The sequence below is a fragment of the Myxocyprinus asiaticus genome, chromosome 20, assembly GCF_019703515.2.
Source record: "Myxocyprinus asiaticus isolate MX2 ecotype Aquarium Trade chromosome 20, UBuf_Myxa_2, whole genome shotgun sequence".
NCBI classification, from domain to species: domain Eukaryota; kingdom Metazoa; phylum Chordata; class Actinopteri; order Cypriniformes; family Catostomidae; genus Myxocyprinus; species Myxocyprinus asiaticus.
In genome coordinates this window covers 21,705,965-21,722,052 of record NC_059363.1, presented here as the reverse complement: position 1 = coordinate 21,722,052, position 16,088 = coordinate 21,705,965, and the positions used below count along the sequence as shown (strand labels likewise).

At 39.7% G+C, this 16,088-nt stretch overlaps 1 protein-coding gene across 1 annotated transcript in view; it reads left to right on the top strand.

The window, feature by feature from the left end:
• The first annotated feature begins 246 nt into the window (after positions 1–246).
• Positions 247–16,088, top strand: part of htr1d (5-hydroxytryptamine (serotonin) receptor 1D, G protein-coupled) — a 64,936-nt gene continuing 49,094 nt past the window's right edge. The window contains exon 1 of the mRNA XM_051646992.1: positions 247–503. The gene's annotated coding sequence lies outside the window, so the exon portion shown is untranslated. The remainder of the gene's footprint in view (positions 504–16,088) is intronic.

Here is a 16,088-nt window from a genome sequence, read left to right as displayed (position 1 = left end):
AGAGAGAGAGAGAGAGAGAGAGAGAGAGCAGCGCGAAACAGGACAGTGTACTGGCTGTACACAGAGTATATGTTGCTTCACAGTAACTACTGAAAAACAGATGTTTCATTTCAGGTGTTGACCACATTATTTATTTAGCTTTTTTGCGCGTTCCCTTAATAGCTACGAATCTTAAATGTGTTTTGATAATGAAAGGTTTTTTTTTTTTTTTTTTTAAACCCCTCTCTGGATATAGATATTCGACTCTATTAGCTCTGTTTTCAAGTGACTTCGGCTTTGGATGCATTTTTTTCTATGCATTTTCTTTAACCATGTAAATTCTGCTGAGTGACAGGTGCGCGTGAACGAGCCAGTGCAGCCGACAGTTCGAACGTTGCGATTTAAAAGTAACGGTTCTTTTGGATACTTGACTTTAAGCGGAATGTTGACTTTTATTTAAAGTCTCAAGCATGACAATATTTCTCCGGGAACAGACAGAAAATCTGCGACTTCTGTTCAGTTTGGTAAGTTTTTGAAACACCTGACGATATCTGAAATATATGTGATTTGTGAGTGTTAATAATATCTCAAAATACAATGTTATCACAGTAAATGTAGGGTCTATACAATGTGTCTCGATTATATTTCCGAACGTTAAAATCTCAGACAACATTTATTCCATTTATGTGTAAGTTGTTCAATCAAAATATTGCTGTATATTAATTCCGATAACAAAAACTATTACGCCACAGAAAGCAAATGTTTCTTGGGGGAAAGATGAACGTAAATGTATTATTAAAAGTAAGTGAGATCTTGTCTTGTCTTATCTGTCCTAAAGAGGTCTGATACCAGAATATGTAACCAGTTAGTAGGGTGATTTGTACAGCAAATTAATTCAGACCCCCTGAGAAAAATAGCAGATGTAGGAAACATCAGCCCTTGACACTAATGTAAGGCAGAACACCATCAATAAGCAGCTTATAAGATGTGTTGAAGATTAAAACATCCAAAAGTGTTTGGTTTAAAATACCCAAAGCTCATAGCACATTCCCGTCTTATCTTTTTCTCTACTAGCGCCCCACCAACACCATCAGTGCAGTTTACTACAGTAAAATGAATGTTGCCCTCAACAATGTTTAATAATCAGGCTTAATTACCAGGACTGCTGATTCTGTCAGGCTTTGTTTTAAATGGATACCACCTTACATGATCAAATCTTGTTAAAGGTCATGGTCATGAACAGAATCCTACAGTGTGTGAATGTCTGTATTTGAGTTTTACAGTCTATCAGAATGTATAAAGTGTTACAGGCAGTGCGACAATGTATGAAGGGCAGAGCACAACCAGGCGATGTTACAAACTGCACAGCGGAACAGCAACACACACAATCACATATGCATAATTGTTCTCTTCTCCTCTCTCTCGCTTCTTCACCTTTCTCTGGCACCATTCCTCTCTGTTTTGTCACTCTCCCTTATCTCTCTCTCTCTCATGCAAAACCCCCACACACACTTACAGAGCACAGCTGCAGCATTGGAGATAGACAGATAGTTTGTGTGAAAGGGAAGCATATGCGCAGGCTCTTTGGATGGCCAGCATGAAGCGTCAGCAGATAGCCGTGACCTCTCAGAGTAAATCCTTTGTCCGAACTGCCACTGAATGACCAGCCATAGTACCGCACTGTCAGTCTGATGTCAGGGGAACAAATGATTGTAGAGAGGAATTCTGAAAAAAAATAAATAAATAATAATAATAATCTGTTTGATAATTTGTATGTATGGCCTGATCTGTCCTGATTTTGTGGGAAATCATCCAGAGCAGAAAAAAAAAAACAACATCATTATTTTACTGTAATGACTCAAACTCACTTTTTCCTCATACCATGCTTGTGAGCTTCACTCAGGGTGGTTTGTTTATTGTATAACATCAATTTTCAGTTTCAATTTAAACTCATTACAGCTTCAGTCGCCTGATAATGTTTTTAGACAAATACACAGACATGCATTTTTTTTTCCGGCTGGTCCTCACAGTGTACTGTAGGTGATTTTACAATCCTTGTGGGCACATTTGGTCCAGGTAAAACCTGAGACACAGAAACACACATTTGTTTTTCTATCATGATGGAGACTTTCCATTGATCTATATTGTTTTTATACTGAGCAACAATATTGCTATTTTCAGTCCCCTACCCTCAAACCTAACCCTCACAGAAACCTTTTTTTACATGTTAACATATTCAAGGAATTCAATACAAGTTAAGCTCAGTCGATAGCATTTTTGGCATAATGTTGATTACCACATAAAAAGTTTTTGACTTTTGGCAGCAGCAGCAGTGTTAACAGATCTACCTCCCCAAGACAAATATCCTATCAATATGTGATACCCATATTAAAATTAGCCGCTTTTCCACCATCGGGCTGAACATTCTGAGCACCATGGAACGGTTACAGTAGCATTTCCATTTGAGCACGGTTTGGCACGGCACGATTGTAAACCGTTCTCGGCCCGGAATGCTTTTCACGGTTAGCTAACTGTACTCAACCGTGCTGGTGGAATGACTTTAGTATGTAGCGACTCATTTAGTGTGTCTTCATGATTTTATTATGATGGTTTAACTAACTATTGTAGCCTGCATTTATTTTTCTACATGCCTTTTTCATCAGGGAAGTAGATTACTAGCTCAAAATACATCAATATATTCTCATATACTATTTTCATTTAATACTCAGAACATTTTGTCAATAAATATATTTTTTAGCTAGTCTGGGAACCTTTCTGCATGTTCGTGACTGGTGGCAAACACAAGCCTCAGCAAATTATGGTAAACCTCTCACCTTGTTCTCTTTACTTTAATTTTTTGCGACATAATCCGTGTCTTTGCTGTATGTTAGCAGAGTAAAACCAAGGGAAAAAAACAGTCCTAAACTGTCCTAAATCATCCTCCATAGCGCGACACAGTTAATTCCAGTCCTCAAATCTGACTGGACGAGAGACATTCCATGAGTACTGATGTCTCAGAACATCAGCACTCGGACACTTCACTGTTTATATCACCCCACTTGTGCTCATGCCGTTCTAAACTAAAGAGTAAGAGCAGTGCAGATGTGTAAGGTATTTGGATTTCTGCCGATCAAGGACACGAAACAGCGGTTCTACACGGAAATGTATTCTTGGATTTATCATAGAGGGGTTGAGCTTGTCGACATGGGTGTATATTAGCAGTTGTGTGCTTTATTTAGTGTTCTTGAAGAGCATTTAATCTCTTTGATTTTTGCCAGGTAAACAAATATTCTAGGTTCTTTGCAAGATAAGCTCAGTCGACAGTATTAGTGGCACAATGTTTGCAAAAATTAATTTTGACTTGTCTTTCCTTTACTTGAAAAAAAAAAAAAAAGTGGTTACAGTGAGGCACCTTCAATGGAAGTTGAATAGTCTCAATTTTTGGAGGGTCCAAAGGCAGATATGTGAAGCTTATAATTTTACAAAAGCACATATTAATTTGTCAGTTAAAACTTATTATTTAAATCATCATTTTCATACTTTAATGTTACAAAATTGGCCCCTTTCACTTCCATTGTAAGAGCCTCACTGTAACCCAAATTTGAGCTTTTTTAAAAAAAAAAAAAAACGTAGTCAAAGTTTTGTGGTAAATTACATTATGCCACAAAAGCTGTCGATTGAGCTTAACTTGTACTGAACCTGTAATATTCCTTTATTTTGGGATTTTGTACCAAATACAGTTGGGAGAGCGGGGCACAAATTAACATGGGGCTAGTTGTAACACACATGGTTTAAACGTTTCCACACATACTGATAAGAAAATCTAAATTTGTTTACTTGTTGCCATATCAACACTGTGTAGAGAAAAAATTGCAGCAAAATTCATTAAAAAAAACTTTGGACGATTTTACAGTAGCAAAAGTAAACTTTTCACACAAAAGTTAATTTTCATCTCATAATTATCATCATCATCATCAAATAATTTTTTTTTTTTTTTTTTATTTAAAACGAGGAATACTTGGTATAATTTTAATCTCCAATCTGTTACCTGCCATCTTGCATAGCCTTTTAATTCCAAGCTAGTCAGCAGAAGTAACTAGCCAGGTTTATATCCCGGTTGTGCTAATGGGGCACGTAGTAACACTGTTACAACGTGCCCCAGTTAGAACAAACTTTATGCAACTTCATGCAACTTTAACTCATTTAAGCATGCATTTTGCATGTGTTTGTGTGTGTGTGTGTGTGTTTGTGTTGTGTCATTAATCCATGCTGTGGCTTGTTGTGTATTCATTGTCAAATGTCAGTTGTTGCTATATTACATTATGACAAAGTTAATACATGGCTTTTATTGACATAATATTTTAGTTAATATTCTAGGTATTTTAATTGCATCAGATACAATTGTTAGAGGGGGATTTAAAGTTGTCATATGTTACAACATGTCCTGCCTATGGGTAACATGTAACATTTCATTTTCCATCTTTTCAGGTAGATTGTGAAAAAAGTTTATACTGTATTTATGAAACAAGACCACATATTTGTACCAGACATGTGTAAAATTTATGTGAAAAAAGAAAAATACTTTAAACCCCAAGTGCATTTACACAAATTTAAGAAAACTTAAAGGTGTTAGTTTGTGCCCCACTCTCCTCTATGCAAATCTTCTATGTGTAACCTCACTCCCCTGGCCACAAGAGGTGCTATAGCGACTGACGCTAGAGGCTATAGCCTTTAGCCTCCTCGTTAGCGCGCCCGCCTCCCATGCCGGAGACACCGGTCGAGTCCAATTCGGAGCGGGCCGAGCAGGACCGGTTACAGTGGTGCCGTGACCCGGATAGGAGTGCGGTTTAGGGGGCTGAGTGTAATGGATATTTTACATCTGCCATCACATATAGAGTAGTAAGGCAAAAAACAAAACTGTTCAATCTGATATAATCCAGTTTTTCTTTTTTTTTCTTCTTCTTAATTCATCAACAGTACATCACAGCTGTCTTTAGCTGAGGTCATTCTAGAGCCCTATATATTATACTGCGCAAAAAAAAAAAATAAAAAAAATAAATAAATAATCCATATTACCATTAGTATAATCTGTATCTGGGATTTTGTAGAGGAAGAGTGTACTCAATGAGATAAATGCAATATTACCTCGCATACAAATGCATTCTGTCCACTGAATCTCTTTCTCTTATCAGTACGTTAATATATTTACCTAAAAGCCAGGTTGTTCCTTGATAAAGTTTCTGGTTCTCTGTTGTTCCACATTCATTGAGATATCTGGATATGAAAAGAAATCTAGATGTAGATTTGTGTAATTCATTTTTTCTACCTTCCACTCATTAGAACTCATATTTGTGGACAGTTTATCTCTCTCAACCCTTTGAGATTTTCTAATTGTATAATCTCGAGTGTGTGACTTCATTGCTCTGATTACATAATATCTTCCTCTAGATCATTAGCAGTTACTGCCTCACTGTTCTATTTCTGTCTGGTCATTAAAGCCAATTTCTTTCCATAAGACAATCTACGCTCTGCTTAGTAGATTCTGCTGTTCTGCTTAAGTTACTATATTTTAGGGTTAGGGTTAAATGTACAGTATCATGCTACAGTATATGATGTATATGAGTTATGCTACATTCCATTCAACTCAGAAAGTCAGAATTTCTAACTTCCTATCAGGACTTCTAATTTGGAAACTTGTACGGAAATCTACAACTCCAATTTTGCTAAGATATAGGTGCATGACGTCCAACCAAACATGTCAGCACCCAGGGAGATTTACAGAGTTACTGATAAATGTTACTTTTATAAATAGCATGCTTAAATGATTTAAAGTTCTAACATTACATGATAATAAAACTTGTTTAAACGGTTGCAGAGACAGGTGTGTAAAATATGATGAATTCTTAAAACTCTTGTTGATAATTGTACAAATGCATATATTGCATAGCATGTGAGTAACTGCAATTTGGTTGCTATGAGATGTCTCTGTTGACAACCAAACACCTGCTAAGCTAATGGGGGAGTTGAAATTGTGTGTCTTTATACGAGCATCGTGCAGTGGAATGCATTTATTGGCTGTGTCTCGTTTGGAAGGCTGCATGCTAGGTAGGACGCGTCCTTAAAAGGCTGCAGTATACCGAGTGTCCTCCTTTAAACAAGCCTCGTTTAAATGAGACGGCCTTCGTAGGACAAATGAAAACGGAACGTAACATGGTTGCAATGACAGCATGCCATTCTTTAACAAGCGCGAGCGCTTTGAGTAAGAAGGGAACAAAGTCCCTCTGCAAGGGAATGTATGAGGTACATTTTAGGAGAGTTATAATGATGTAAAGAGAAAAGAAATAGATTTTACAAGTGTACTTTTATTCTAATACTTTATTTTAATTATATATTAATATAATTATACATATTATATACTCTGCAACCATCTACTGAGGTACTTCAACTTGGGAATTAACATTACTTGTGTTTGAACGTCATATTTACGGGCAAATTGGTGTCATTTTTTTAGACATTTCCGTTGAAGCAAAGAACTGTGGGTTATGAGTGCCCACGAAGGACACACCTCATGTATCCTCCAAATTCCCATGAAAGAAGGTCGCATTCGAAGGCTACATTCGAGTGTCCTACTCACTTTTCTGAAACGAGACAGCCTCGATGAAGTATGCGGCCGACAAATGCGACCTCCGGAGGACGCAGCCTTCCAAACGAGACACTATCAAATCAGAATTTCCCACATCTAACTTTTAATGGAACGCAGCATTATAATGTGAGGTCATAAGTTGTTCACCATAACTGAATGTTTTTCCCCCCTCCATGGTCCCTATTCACACAGCATGACACTGAGCTATCTAATTACAAATTTTGAGCTCTGATTCTTTGTGATAAAGTGCAGAGGGTGTGAAAATGATGTAGTCATACATTCTATGTCAAGGCTCAACTTGTGATTTCATCCTCATTGGCCTTTAAGTCTGGGTGATATAGAACAACAGCAAATTAAATATCAAACAGATCACCCTCACCACTGAGAAAAGTCTCTGAATAATACGTGCACTGCTGCAAGACTCTCATGTGAAGAGTCTAAGTGAAGAGTCTAAGGTGACTTCTGAGGGTTTATCTCAGTCTTCCATTGTGCTTGCAGTGCAGTCATTCCTTTCTCAGAATTACAAACACAGATAATTTCAGCACAGTCTTTATCTCACACAAAGTCAGCACACACAAGTTCACACTCTCTGGCATGAACATGTACACAGAATGACACACCTGTATAGAGTGTTAAGGAACGTGTCTGAAATCAAAGCCTATCCCATTTTACTGTTCATTCCCAGAAACACCCCTGCTGTTTCACAAATGTTTCTTAATTTCTCATTTCAACACTTCAGTTTGAGCCTTCTTCCAACACATTTGATGCAACTTGCTGTTGCATGGTGTGAACCTGATTTCTTTGAGGACTTTTGAGATGCTGAATATGCATGTGTGTGAATAAGAGAGAGGGAGAGAGTTTGGTGCTACAGAAAAAATCAGTACTTTGTTCAGTAAATCGTTTCATCACTGCCTTTCGGTGTAGAAATAACAGTGGACAATGGGATTTCAGCCAGTCTTTGAGGAGTAACAGTGAGCCAAAATATTCATATCACTGAGAGCAAGATACATGTTATACACAGAACTATAGAAAATCACACCATATTTTATCTCCACCTCCCAGGGTACCAACTGATGTTGATCAGATTTCATCAGAACCCATTTCAATTTCAAGGTTGGAACTCTTTAAAAACGTACACTCAAAACTTTTAAAAACATCCTTGAGCCACGCCCCATGTTCCACAAATCAACACGGGCCCCCAAGATGATCCGGATGCCTTCCTGGAGCTCTTTGAGCAGATGGTGGGGGCCTGCGGATACCACTGTTGTCTGGGGAAGCCCAACTCGTGGGTCATTGATGGTCAGTGACTTCAGCCAGACATTACACTCCTATATCAGTACTTTTCTATTATAAATGACCAGTTGTATCGAGTGACGCAGGATGCTCAGGCATAAGAAGATACAACCCAGTTGTTGATACCAAAGATCCATCAGGAAATGTTATTCCAGATGGCTCATCATAATCTGATGGCTGGTCACTTAGGCAGGAAAAGACACTGAACCGTCTAATGGCACGTTTCTATTGGCCGGGCATTCGTGTGTATGTTCACAGATGGTGTGCAGCATGCTGTGAATGTCAGCTGGTGAATCAGCCGGCCACCCCAAGAGCACCTTTGCACCCACTTCCTTTGATCGAGGTTCCCTTCGAAAGAATTGGCATGGACCTCGTCGGGCCATTAGAGTTGACAGCACGTGGGCATCGCTTTGTGTTGGTTCTGGTGGATATGCAACGCAATATCCGTAAGCAGTGCCTCTACACAACATTTCAGCACATAGTGTTGTGGAGGCACTCATCAGAATTATCTCCCAAGTGGGGATTCCGAAAGAAATCCTCACTGATCAAGGCACTACTTTCATGTGTACACTACGCGAGCTGTACGAATTATTGGGTATTAAATCGATTCGGACGAACATGTATCACCCACAAACGGACGGCTTGGTTGGTTTAATAAAACCCTGAAAAACATGATTTGTAAGTTCATGCATGAAGATGTGGCTTGAACCCCTGTTATTCACAGTTCAAGAGGTCCCGCAAGCCTCCATGGGGTTCTCCCCATTTTAATTATTGTATGGGTGTAAGTCTCGCGGTGTCTTAGACATCGTGAGGAAAAATTGGGAGGAGGGACTTTCAAACAGCAAAAGATAAATGTAATATGTTCTTGACCTGAAAGCAAAACTCCACACATTGGGGCATCTATCACAGGAGAATTTGCTACAGGCTCAAGAATATCAGTCCTGGCTGTATAACAGGGGAGCTCGGCTATGGGAATTTACACAGGGAGATAAAGTCCTTGTATTACTACCCACATCAAGCTCTAAATTACTCGCAAAGTGGTAAGGGCCCTTTGTGGTCACACAGCGAGTCGGGAAGTCGATTATGAGGTTAAACGAATGGATAGGAGGGGAGTACGGCAAATTTACCACCTCATCCTCTTAAAACAGTGGAGGGAGGTGGTCCCCGTGGCTTTGGCGATGGTGGTTCCGGAGAGAGAGGACCTTGGCCGGCGGTGATCTTAAAAGCCACTCACGGAATCCTGGTCACTTGCGGAGACCACCTCTCACCGTCGCAAATCACGGATGTGGCCCGGTTGCAAAGAGAAATCTTGGACGTATTCTTACCCCTTCCTGGTTGTACGAACCTCATAAAACACCATATCGAAACAACCACAGGGGTAGTGGTACACAGTCGTCCCTACCGATTACCCGGGCACAAAAAAAGTGGTTCGGGAACAATTAAAGGCCATGCTCGATATGGGGGTAATCCCACAGTGACTGGGCAAGCCCGGTGGTGATGGTTCCAAAGAGCGACAGCTCGGTCCGGTTTTGTGTGGATTATAGAAAGGTCAATACGGTGTCTAAATTTGACGCATATCCAATGCCTCGTATTGAAGAACTGCTCGATTGGTTGGGCATGGCTTGCTTTTATTTGACACTGGATTTAACGAAGGGTTATTGGCAGATCCCCTTAACACCAATGTCCCGTGAGAAAACAGCCTTCTCCACCGTTTGGCTTACACCAATATGTGACCCTTCCATTCGGTTTGTTTGGGACCCCGGTTACATTTCAGTGCTTTATGGACTACACCCTGGGTACACCGCTGCCTATATAGATAAAATCATTATATACATTAAAGATTGGCAGCAGCATATGCAGCATCTGAGGGCGGTTCTGAGGCCACTGTGATGGGCGGCACTCACAGCAAACCCCAACAAGTACACATTTGGATGGGTGGAGATAAAGTATCTGGGGTTCCACTTGGGTCATTGGCAGGTGTGTCCCCAAATTGATAAGACCGCAGTGGTTGCCTAAAACCCTAGACCAAAAAGGAGGTGAGACAGTTCCTGGGGCTGGCTGGCTATTATAGAAGGTTTGTGCCTAATTATTCAAACGTCACCAGCCCGCTGACCGATCTCACTAAAAAGGGAGCCCCAGAACTGGTCCAGTTGTACAGACCGATGCATCAAGTGTGCAGTCCTCACCCTTCGGTACTACCTCCTGGAATGGGCTTTCACCCTCTGTTCAGACTACGCCCCGCTCCATTGGCTCCTTGCATGAAGGATACCAATGAGCAGATCACCCATTGGTATCTGGCTTTTCAGCCTTTTAAGTTCCAGGTGGTCCACAGGCCTGGGGCGCAGATGGCTGTTGTGGACTTCCTCTCCAGAAATGGGGGGGGGGAATGGGCAGGCCAGATGGCTCCCTGGCCTGAATCGCAGGGTGGGGGCGTGGTTGAGCGCCAGCTTGTGAATGGAGAGCGAGATCAGGAGATGAGAATGGTAAGGATCACCACCTGGCAATGATTGTCTCTAACAGCTGTTTGTCATTGCAGTGAGAGTTGGAAATGGATTTAAGAGTGAGCCGGACACCAGAGAGGGAGAGAGAGAGAGCTACCACACACACCCCAAGACTGTGTTAAGCTGTGTGCACTGAAAAGCGTGATTATTGAGTGAAGTGCTGAAAAGCCAATTTTGTCTTATAAAATAAATATCGTTTGAGTTGGATTTGCCGTCTCCCGCTTCCTCCTAGCAACCCCATTATGAACTTTGTTACACATCATTAGCCAGCTATGATCGCAAGTTCCATCGTTACCAACATAGTTCACTGATTTGGTGTTTCCCTAAACCATAGTTCTCCACCTGTAGTTAGATGCATAGTTGCTTATTATTTTGCTGTGTGGGCATCATTTGGCTTCACTGAGGCTTCTATATCTTTAATTCAATTTATATATTTCACTATGTAATACTTTAATAATAGCATTTAAGAAAAGTGTTTATTTCGGTGTTTATAAAAAGTGTAGTTTTAAAATGTAATGGAAACGAGAATGCAGCCTTCCTTACGCAGTTTAAGGGATTAAAAACTGTAAAGAGAAAGCTCTTTCATACACTGTTTCTGTTGGAGAACATGGCTTGCGTCCATAATGTTAATGCATAAGTGGCATTCTTGGCTGCATTCCAAACGCGATAAATCAGCCTCCGAAAGGCACTTTGAAGGGATCATAATGGGCATGTTGTAAGATTGCTTCAAACTGAATTTTCAATAAAATTGCTTAAAAATAAGTTTAAAATTCTTTTTTTTTTTTTTTTTTTTACATCTTTCAGCCCTCCAGTGTTCTCACAGTGGATGGTAAAGACTTTGAAGGGAATAGGGCATAGTGATAATCAGTTTTGAATGGAACGCACCCATTGAAGAATGCACATGTGAACTGCAAAGTCTGATGTAGAGGGAAACAGCACTTTTGAAGCACAATGCATCTGGTTTACGGTGTTTAATTGCTGAACCAATGTCCAAAAGTGTTTTTCTGTCGTAGACAATAAGGCAGACAACATCCAAGACAAAAAACATAAGAATTGTAAACAAAACAAACAAAACACTACCAATGTTCCTTATGTGTGCAGCATCCCAGGTTTGTTCACTCCGACACAACCAATCAACCACAGCAGGGGTCTATAGCCAAGGATGCACTCGAAAGGGGTTAAGCCAGTAGAGGAATGGACCAGGGAATTTTGTGCATATTCTGCCCAGGGAAGAAATCTACTCCATTGCTGTGATTTTGACTACAGTATGATCTCAGAAACCTCCCAATTTCTTGGTTAACATGTTCGATTTGGCCATTGGATTGAGGATGGTATCCTGAGGTCAAACTTACATTAATATTAAGCTCCTGACAGAAAGCATGCCATACTCTGGAGGTGAATTAAGAACCTCTGTCTTATAAAATATCTTCAGGAAACCACATATGTGGAATACCTGGTGGAAGATGGCCTCCGCTGTCTCCATGGCAGTGCACATACCCCTCATAGGAATCAGGCGAGAGATGACTAGAATGGTGGTTTACCCCTCAGATGTTGATAAGTCTGTGATAAATTGATAGCAGTATGAGACCAAGGTCAGTTAGGCACAGGTAGGGTTCTAAGAGTCCTACTGGAAGCTGCCTATGGGTGTGTGTCTGGGCACAGACAGAACAACAGTTGACAAAGTTTGTTGCATCACTAATTAGATTGGGCCACCAGAATTTATTCCTCAAAATTGAAATGGTGCATTGAATACCTGGATGTCCTGAACTCAGGGAGGTATGTACCCACCAGAGGCAGACGGGCCATAGGGAGAACTGGGACTTTGGCTCCGTGAAGCATTGTCACAATATGCAGAAGGGGACAGCGAAATGAAGAGAGCCCATCGAGCTTGCCTAGGATTATGGCATTTAGCAGTTTTACTATAATATGTTTTTGTGATCTGTGAGAACCTGAAAGGGGTGTTGAGCACCCTCCAGCCAAAGCCATACTGGATGGACAAGAGCTCCTTGTTGCCCACATCATAATTTCATTCAGATGAACTGAGCTTACGAGAGAAAAAGGCACATGGTAATAGTTTGGGAGGATTACCTTGACATTGGGAGAGGACAGCTCCAATGCCAGTATCAGGGGCATCCACCTCCACCACAAATGGTTTTGTTGGATCTGGATGTTTAAGGATAGGTGTAAAGGTGAAGCACTCCTTTCATTTTTGGAAGGCCTTGGTGGCAGTTTTAGGCCAATGCAACTTCTTTGGTTAAGGGGTGCTGCAACAAAACTGAAATCATGGATAAAACGATGATAAAAGTTTGCAAACCCCAGAAATCTTTACAGCTCCTTTACCATCTTGGGAGGAGGCCAAACTGGTTTATCATTTCATGAAGTACTTCATTAATGAAGAACTGGAACACAGAAGGGGCATTGGCTAACCCATACTGCATTACGGTATATTCATAGTGGCCTGAGCTAGTTATGAAAGCAGTCTTCCATTCATCACTCTCCCAGATCCTTATTAAATTATAAGCACTGGTCAAGCGAAGTTTACTAAAAACCTTTGCTTCTCTGTTCCAAAGCAGTAGGAATTAATGGCAAGGGATATCTATAATTTATGGTCATGTTGTTCAAACCCCTGTAGTGTATGCAAGACCTTAGGCCTCCATCCTTCTTTTCTAATGAATGCCAGATTCAGTGCCTCAGTTATGTACACCTCCATAGCTTTATTCTCCGGCTGTAAAAGTGGATATACCTTGCTTCTAGGTGGGGGAAGTGCAGGTATAAGATCAATGGCACAGTCTCATTGACGATGAGGAGGGAGTTGAGTAGCACTTTCTTTCAGGAAAGCCTCTGCCAGGTCTTCATAACATGAAGGAATTGAAGTCAGTATGTCTACTGACAGGACAGCTTTGTGATACTTGTTAGACAGTGTGGCTTACAATATTCAGATTATTGTACAATCTCACCTGTGGTCCAGTATATCAAGAGTTCATACAGGGTGAGCCAACGGTAGCCCAAAACTCTGGGATTGTTAGGCATAGAGATGAAATAGAACTGCATCTTTTCCAGGTGCAGGAGCCCAATCTTGATGTTTAATGGAGAAGTGACATGTTGAATAAGTCCATTCCAGGTGGGTTGATTATTATTGGTAGTAATATGGATTCAAGGTAGACAGGGCAACTTCCTAAGTATTAGCTTCTCAACTAAATAGTGTCAATAAAACTAACAGCAGCTCCAGAATCAATCAATGATGTGACAAGAAATTCACAATGGTAATGAACTACTTTGACTGGCACTGATAAATGTCTGTTTTCAATTGAATTGTCTTGGTATGCACTCACCCGTGAGCTGGTATCTCTGGGATGTGGTGGGTGTTTAGGACAGAAAGCACGTCTATGACAAGCTTGTCCACAATATGGACACAAGCTCTCCCTGAACCGGCAATCTCTTTCCTCGATGGAGAGATGCATCTTTCCCAGCTGCATGGGTTCTTGAGCATATTTGGTGGAGGAATAATTGACTGGTCTTGAAGAGTAGCGAGAAAGATGGTGACGAGTACTAAGAATCAAATTATCAATGCGAATGGATAAGTAAATATACTGGATCAGTCCAAATGTATCATCTTTACACACCAATTCAGCTTGCAGAGAAGGATTTAAACGTTTGATATATAGTCTTAAATGCATTGTCATCCTACTGTGTTTGTGTAGCCAGTGTTGGAAAGGCAAGAGAGAAATCAGCAGCAGATCGATTGCCTTGCTTAAGATGAAATAGTTGGACGGCCACATTGTTTCCGCCAGCTGTGTATTCAAAAACCTCACCAAAGAGGGTTTGGAACTGGCTGTAAGAGTTTCTTGCCTCCAAATCATTCTCCCAGACAGCGCTGGCCCACTCCAAAGCCATACAAAAGAGTAATTATATAATAAATGCCACCTTGGATTTATCTGACATCTGGATAGGATTCACCTTGTGGAGAGATAAACAAACTGCATTGACGCAAAAATCCTCAGCATTGCTCTGGTGAGCCATCAAAGTTATCCGGCAGCGCCATCTTAGGGGGAGAAGAAACCATTACTGTGGGAGTGGGTGGTAAGTTCTGCAGAAATGCTGCCATCTTCTCATTAGCCTTTCGTAAACTCTGCAATTGCTGCTTCTGTTTTAACAGTTCTGTTTGAAAAGTCAAGTCAGGTCATTTTTATTTGTATAGCACCTTTCACAACACACATCGTTTCAAAGCAGCTTTACAGAAAATCATGCATTAACAGAAAATTTTACTGTAATATCTATAATGTCTTAGAGTCATCATTGTGTATTTTGATAAAATACGATTGTGAATTGTCTGATTCTTGAGATAAGGGACAAAATTAATACTAAATTAATTTGAAATGGATATATTTGTAGACAAAGGTCTCAGCTAATGAACGATGTAAGGGAACAGGTTTTTATAAAAATGTTTCTTTTTTTCCTTCTGAAAATTGACATTCACTTCATAACTTGCATCTTACTGCCATTTGTGTCGACTTTGTCAGACACACCAAAAAGCGTGCTATTTTAATTTGATTCATCCAACAAGTGTAAAGTCTTTAATTATCTAATAATATTGTTCAGTAAAGGAGATAAAATACATTCGATATTATTATTATTTATTTTTCTGTTTTCATACTGTTCTGAAAATTCCGACGGAGTTGACAAAATGTAATATTTTTCCATCTTAACCATGTATTGTACACTGGAGCCATTTTTTCCCCTCAGATGAAGATGCCTCTATAAACTAAACTATAATGTCAAAATTTATCCCACAATTTTAACAGAAATTATAATAATGAGAATGACGTAGTTAACAAGTTGAAGTTGTGACCACAGAGACTTATACATTGTTTGTTTAAAATATGAAAAATATCAAACGTACCAGACCACGTGTCCTACTGTTGCATCCACCATAAGCAGGAAGTGGGAAAGGCGTACTCGGAGTTAAAGCTGATCAGGACATTTTCTGATTTATTCAGGATAAAAAAAAATTACGTAAAATGAGGACACAACTTTAACAGGCAGTTTTTTATGGAAAATATAATTTAAAGTTTTCTTAATGTATTGTTTGTATCTTACAGATCTCTACCTTTCATTTGATATATATATTTATGAATTTGTTGCATTTTTAAACACTTTGTTTAGTAGTTTAACATTGTGGCCTCTTGCTGAGGACAGGTTAAGTTACATATGCTTCCAAGTATAGAGCATGCATTTTAAAAAATTCTAAAGAAATTATTTTAAAATATAAGTAAAAAAATGCCCTGAGTATACACATTTCCTTTAGATTTAACTTTTCCAGTATTTTTGTTATGAATTTCTTGATTTTTAAAATAAAGATGACTTTTGTATGTAAGACATGTTTTGTCCCTTATCTCAAAAATCAGTGGTTTAAAAATAAGTAATTAAATAATAATTGTATTTAGAAACTCAGTGAGCAAGCCGAAAGAGACTATGGCAAGGAACACAAAACTCCATATGATGTTGGTTAATGGAGAAAAATAACCTTGGGAGAAACCAGGCTCACTGTGGGGGCCAGTTCCCCTCTGGCTAACATCATGAATATAATGCCAATATTACTTAATTATGTATAATGTTGTAACAGGGTTCAGTGGAAAGGAGGAGGCAGGAACCGGACAAGTAATGTTTTTAAT